The sequence below is a fragment of the Callithrix jacchus genome, chromosome 8 (assembly GCF_049354715.1).
Source record: "Callithrix jacchus isolate 240 chromosome 8, calJac240_pri, whole genome shotgun sequence".
NCBI classification, from domain to species: domain Eukaryota; kingdom Metazoa; phylum Chordata; class Mammalia; order Primates; family Cebidae; genus Callithrix; species Callithrix jacchus.
Window position 1 is genome coordinate 106,231,135 of NC_133509.1, and position 5,451 is coordinate 106,236,585.

At 48.4% G+C, this 5,451-nt stretch overlaps 1 protein-coding gene and 1 long non-coding RNA gene across 44 annotated transcripts in view; one reads left to right on the forward strand and one right to left on the reverse strand.

Annotated features, from left to right (window-relative positions):
* Positions 1-5,451, reverse strand: part of LOC144577437 (uncharacterized) — a 32,738-nt gene that overhangs the window by 27,010 nt on the left and 277 nt on the right. The gene's annotated exons all lie outside the window — the stretch shown is intronic.
* The window catches only part of SIPA1L1 (signal induced proliferation associated 1 like 1), a 397,653-nt gene continuing 396,566 nt past the window's right edge, over positions 4,365-5,451 (forward strand). For 25 of the 41 annotated variants that reach the window (XM_078335280.1, XM_078335294.1, XM_054240116.2 and 22 more), the window contains exons 1-2: positions 4,365-4,392; positions 5,007-5,066. The gene's annotated coding sequence lies outside the window, so the exon portion shown is untranslated. Of the gene's footprint in view, positions 4,577-4,992; positions 5,067-5,280; positions 5,415-5,451 lie in introns of those variants that run through there. The other 16 variants (XM_054240120.2, XM_078335300.1, XM_054240125.2 and 13 more) reach the window with 6 other exon arrangements.

A 5,451-nucleotide genomic window follows, 5' to 3' on the forward strand; every position in this document is an offset into this window, starting at 1 on the left:
AAGGATAGGAATTGAAGACAGCAAGCCTGGAAGAGCCTTTTGAAGATTCCAGTTATAAAGTGAAGTGAGGGAGACATAAAATCTAGGAAGCATTTTACTTTTTACCAGGGCAGATAGTCTGGCATGCTTGTAAGCCCTTAGAAGCGATGCAGTAGAGAAGGAAACTTTGATGATACAAGAGAGTGGAGGCAGTTGCTGAATCAGTGTATCCCTGAGTTAGAGGCGATACACTAATGCACAGATCAAGAGGCTAATCTTGGCTAAGAGCACTGAGAGTTCATAAGTGACAGGAAGGACAGAGGAGTATATGCAGACAGATACAGGTAGGCTGGTAGACAGAGTGGTAGGGAGGGTGTGTATGTTCAGTTCTCTTATGATTATTTCTATTTTACCAACAAACGAGGGAGCAAGGCCATTAACCAGAAGTACTAGGCGGAGGTTTGATTAAGGAGAAGAAAGTGTGAAATAGTCTTTTAAAGAGGAGGGGAGAGTACACAGAAGTATAGCAGTTTTGCTGTTAATAGAGTAATGGAATATTAATTGGTTATAAAGTAGTTGGTGTTTTAGACTTGTAATGAATACTACTTTGTAAATGAGAGAGGGGGCATTTTCTAAGGAATCCAGTATTCATGAAAACACAGTTATACCAACAAGGCTAAAACAATAAAACCCTAAAATTGAAACAACATGGGATATCATTTAAACCTGAATAATTTGGAGGGCACTTTGGACCTTTGTAATTATTCAGAGTAATCTTTCTAAATATCACTTAGAATAATGCCCTGTAGATGTACAGCTACTGGAGTTGTGAACTGACTGATAATAGGCTGGTAAAATCAGATTTTAACTGTAAGTCATGCAAATGTGAATCAGTGTTTATAATATTAAGAAATACATAAAATTTCCTGGCGTGGTAGGCCTGTGTGTCAAAATTCATTCTATATTTGATATAGTCTATACATTCGGTTGTTTTGTTGAGTAGAAGTAAATAACCAGAGAGAAATGAATTCACCTGGGCTCAAATGAAGGAAGAATCAAATAGGGAGGGAGCAATATAGTAAATGACTAGCTGTTCTTACCATTGGAAAGGTTACATATCTTGTGTTTGTGGGGTGGGGTGGAGTGGGGCAAAGGGAATTGAGCAGAGATGGGTACAGGAGCCAAGAAAGAGAGTGGACAGGAAGTGGATTGAGATCTAGTCTGTGCTCTTGGCAAACTCTGTTCCCCCTTTCCTTCTCCTGCTGCCTGATGTCTGCTGTTTTGAAACCCTAGGATGGTCAGGAGGATACAGCCGGAGTGACTGACCCAAAGAAAATGCATTTGGAAACTAGGCTTTGGTAGCTTTCACTTTTTATCTCCTTTAGAAACACGGATGAAAGTTCTGCCATCAGTGAGGGACAAATAGTAGCCCAGGGCCTTGAAAGAGCAGTTTTAGATCCCTGGGACAATTTCTACTATTTTACTATGTCTGAAGATTAGGGAAGGTATTTTTGTAATTTGAGGCCAACACCCATCTCTTGAGCCTTATAAGAAGCATTGAAGAATGTTAACAGATTTGGCTAGCACTTGGGTCAATTATTTCAAATGGCTATCTGGGAGTCATAAAACAGATGGCCCTGAAATTGTACTGTGTTGGTGGAGGTAGATTGGCAGCCATCCTTTAAGGGCAAAATCATGTTAAAAGCTAAGCCAGAACAAATGAGCAGCAACTGATTTATAATATTTTGCAATGTTATGAAAGATGGTTCCTTAAAACAGATTTACAGGACTGATGGTGATGTTCCATTGTGTTTCTTTGTGAAAATGTGATATTAAACATACCAGTCAATGAATTTGAGGCCGGCCCGACCTTTCCCTCCCCTCCCCTCCCTCCTTCCTTCCTTCCTTCCTTCCTTCCCTCCCTCCCTCCCTACCTCCCTCCTTATAGTGATTTTGGGAGTGTATTTAGTTTGGGTCTTTGGTTTGAATTAGAGTATTTATTAAATAACAAGGAATCCGCTTTGAGTTAGTGTAAAAGCAAATCGTGAACTATAGATTCCCTTTGAAATTACTGTAACATGGTCAATATTTTTGTTGTCTTTGTAGTTGGAACAAGAGAAATTTTAAAATAAAATTGTCGACATTTAAAGAAAGTTGTCAACATGTAGCTATACTTTGGGAAACTGACCTACTATAAAAGGAAACTTTTTTTATCATTTGCTGTAAAAGGAAAATTTGTTATTTATTCCAAAATGTCATAGTTTTAAGAGCTCTAAATATATATATATATATTATATATATGTTTAGGTTCTCACTTTGTTGCCCAGGCTGGAGTGCAGTGGTGTGACCATAGGTCACTACAGCCTTTAACTCCTGGGCTCAAGTGATTCTCAAGCCTCAGCCTCCTGAATAGCTGGGACTACAGGTGCATGTCAACATACCTAGCTAATATTTTTTATTTTTGTAGAGACAGGGTCTCTCTGTGTTGCCCAGGATAGTCTCAAACTCCTGGCTTCAAGCAATTCTCCCATCTGGGCCTCTGAAAGTGCTGGGATTATGCATGTGAGCCGCCATGCCAGCCAGCTATAGAATTTCAAAGCTGTAATAACCTAACATGTGGGCTACCCTCTCATTTTACAGATGAAGAATCAGAGATTAAATAACTTCTCAAGGAGACTCAATTATTTGTGGCAACTTGAACCCTAGTTTCCTGACTACTTTGCGTATTACTTTTTATCACAGTGTCACTTAGGTTTCTTTCTTTTGGAGACGGAGTCTCACTTTGTCACGCAGGCTGGAGTGCAGTGGCGCAACGTCAGCTCACTGCAACCTCCGCCTCCCTGGTTCAAGAGATTCTCTGGCCTCAGCCTCCAGAGTATTTGGGATTACAGGCACAGGCCACTATGCCCCCCTAAGTTTTGTATTTTTAGTAGAGATGGGGTTTCACCATGTTGGCCAGGATAGTCTTGATCTCCTGACCTTGTGATCCGCCCACCTCAGCCTCCCTAAGTGCTGGGATTACAGGTGTGAGCCACCGCACCCAGCCCACTTAGGTTTCTAATACACAAACTTAATTGATTTAGGATTTAAACTTGCAAGTGACTTAAAAGTTTTGACTGCCTAGTCTTCATATGCTTAGGTTCATGCTTTAGGTTTCTAGTTCTGTGGGACTGAGTTAAATAATGGTTTTCCCATGTTCATGGATAGGAATTTAAAAAATTGAGATATAATCCACCTACCATGGAATCTAATTTTACTCATCCATTTTGAAATACAAAGCTGAAGCTTAACTTCTATTCACAATATCCATTTTACTTAGGCAGTGGGTATACAATAACCCTCACTTCAGAAAAGTTTCTACAATTAAAAGAAGACATGGGCCTGAGGAGAGTTCATCTTCATTTTTAATAGCATTTTGGAGTAGGTATAAAGGCGTCTGAGGATGCCTAATGATTTTTAAAAAAATGTTCCCCTCCCCATGATGAATAGGGATTTTATGAGAAAAAGATGAAGGAGAGATTATGACCATTGAAAAATACGTGGTGTTAATAGAAATGGGAAAAGTGGTTTGATAAGAGTCCAAACTTGACGGGTACTCTCTAGGGTAGGGCCAAAGGCAAGTACTGAGGGCAGGTATGGACCGTTGCGTTCAACTTTTCAAAAAAGTTGCCAGTACCTAGTATGGACCAAGCCTGTGGAGGCGCTGAGAATACAGAGATGAATGAGCCAGTTCCTGAAGGAGCCCAGCTTGGTGTGTTTGTGTGTGTATATGTGTTGGGAAGAGGAGGAGGAAGGGAGCATGGGGGAGTGGGGGTAGCAGAATGAGACTGGAAGAAAAGGCTGAAAAACTGAATACATGGTAGAAATTTGGGTTGCAGATATGTGTTGGCTTCTAGGTAGAAACGTGTCCCAGAACCTCTTAATACATTAGCCTCATTTGCCAAATTTGGCCAGATACCATGACTGTGGTCTTCTAGAGATGCCCTGTTGAATCGGTGTAAAAATTCTCCTTTTGCAACCACCCCTCGCTTTCCCCACCGCCCGTGCGCCGGGCAGGGGAGGGGGCAGGTTGAAAACTGCACCCACGTTTGCAGCCTCTGCTCTCCGCGAGACAGGAATCCAGGGCTTTGCCGTCGTCATAGCAACCAGAAGTTCCGCGGTCCCCTACCCTCCCGCGACTTCTTCCACTTCCTCCGCCCGCAGGGCACAGCCGCCGCTTCTCTCGCGAGATTTGCGCGCCGCTCAGAACCGCTCCGCGGTGATCTCACCCGAGACTTCGGGGAGAGGGAGGAGTGAAGGAGGGGAAGGAATGGGGTGGGAGGCGGGGCGGGGAGGGGAAGGGCGAGTGAGGCGCCGCCACTGCCGGCAACTTTGTGAGCGAGTTCAGTGCGTGCGTGAGCGAGTGAGCGAAAAGTCAGTGCAGCGCCGAGTCCCCGGCTGGAGGGTCCCCGGGGAGGGCCAGGTCTGGGCCCCAGAGGCCGCCCCCGCAACCACTCCATCCCCTCCCGCCTCGGTGACTCCTTCCCCATTTCCTCCCCCACCGGTCCTCGGGGCCTTCCCGCCCCCGTCGGCACTTACCTGTCCCCTCCCCCACGCGGTACGCACCTCCCCATCCCCCCTCCCGCGCCCACCTCGGATCTGCGGAGCCCGGACCCCCGCACTTGCTTCCTGTACTGGCCGCCCCCTCAGCTCTTTCCCCTGCAGGCGGGCGTGATGGGGGGTGCAGAATCTCGGGGACGGCGCGAGCGGGGGCCCGGGCGCCTAGACAATAGTTGATGCCCGAGGACGGGGCCACCTCCGCTTTCCCCTCCTCCGTGAGCTCGGCCCCCGCCGGCCGCCCGCCAGCCTGCATTCCGGGTCCCCCTCGGAGCCAGGCTCGGGAGTTGGGCTGATTCCGCCCCCGCTTCCCCCAGGCCCCCCTCAGCTCCGTGATCGGCGCCCGCCCCGGCCCGGCCTCGCTGCTCTCAGCGGAGGAGGCGGCGAGTGAGCGCGCGCCGACCGTCTACACGGTTTCTTTTTCTCCCCAGGGAGAGCGCGCGACGGACGCGCCCGGGACGCGCGGCGGCACCGGGAGGTCGGGAGGAACGGTAAGTGGCCCCCGCGCCTGGGTCCTTGGAAGTGCGGGGGTGCAGGGCCGCTGACAACCCACTGTCCCGTTTCTGGCTGGGGTTGGGGTCCAGGGCTCGGGGCAGGACCCCGGGAGGCCGATTAAAGTTTGATTTCCGATTTGGTGGCTTGCTGATAGCGCAGCCCGGCGGGGGCGAGTCCGACTCCACCGTGCCCGGCGCGCGCACGCACCTCAGAACCCGAATCTGCACAACTACGGGGCAGGCGCCTTTGCGGGAGGCCGGGAGACCCGCGCTCCAGTCCGGGCAGTTGCGCCCACCCCGCTGCTCTGGTTTCCACCTGGCGACCCTTCCTCTCTGGTCACCTGGGTGAGCGCTTTGCAGGCTGTGCGGGAGTAGGCAGGCC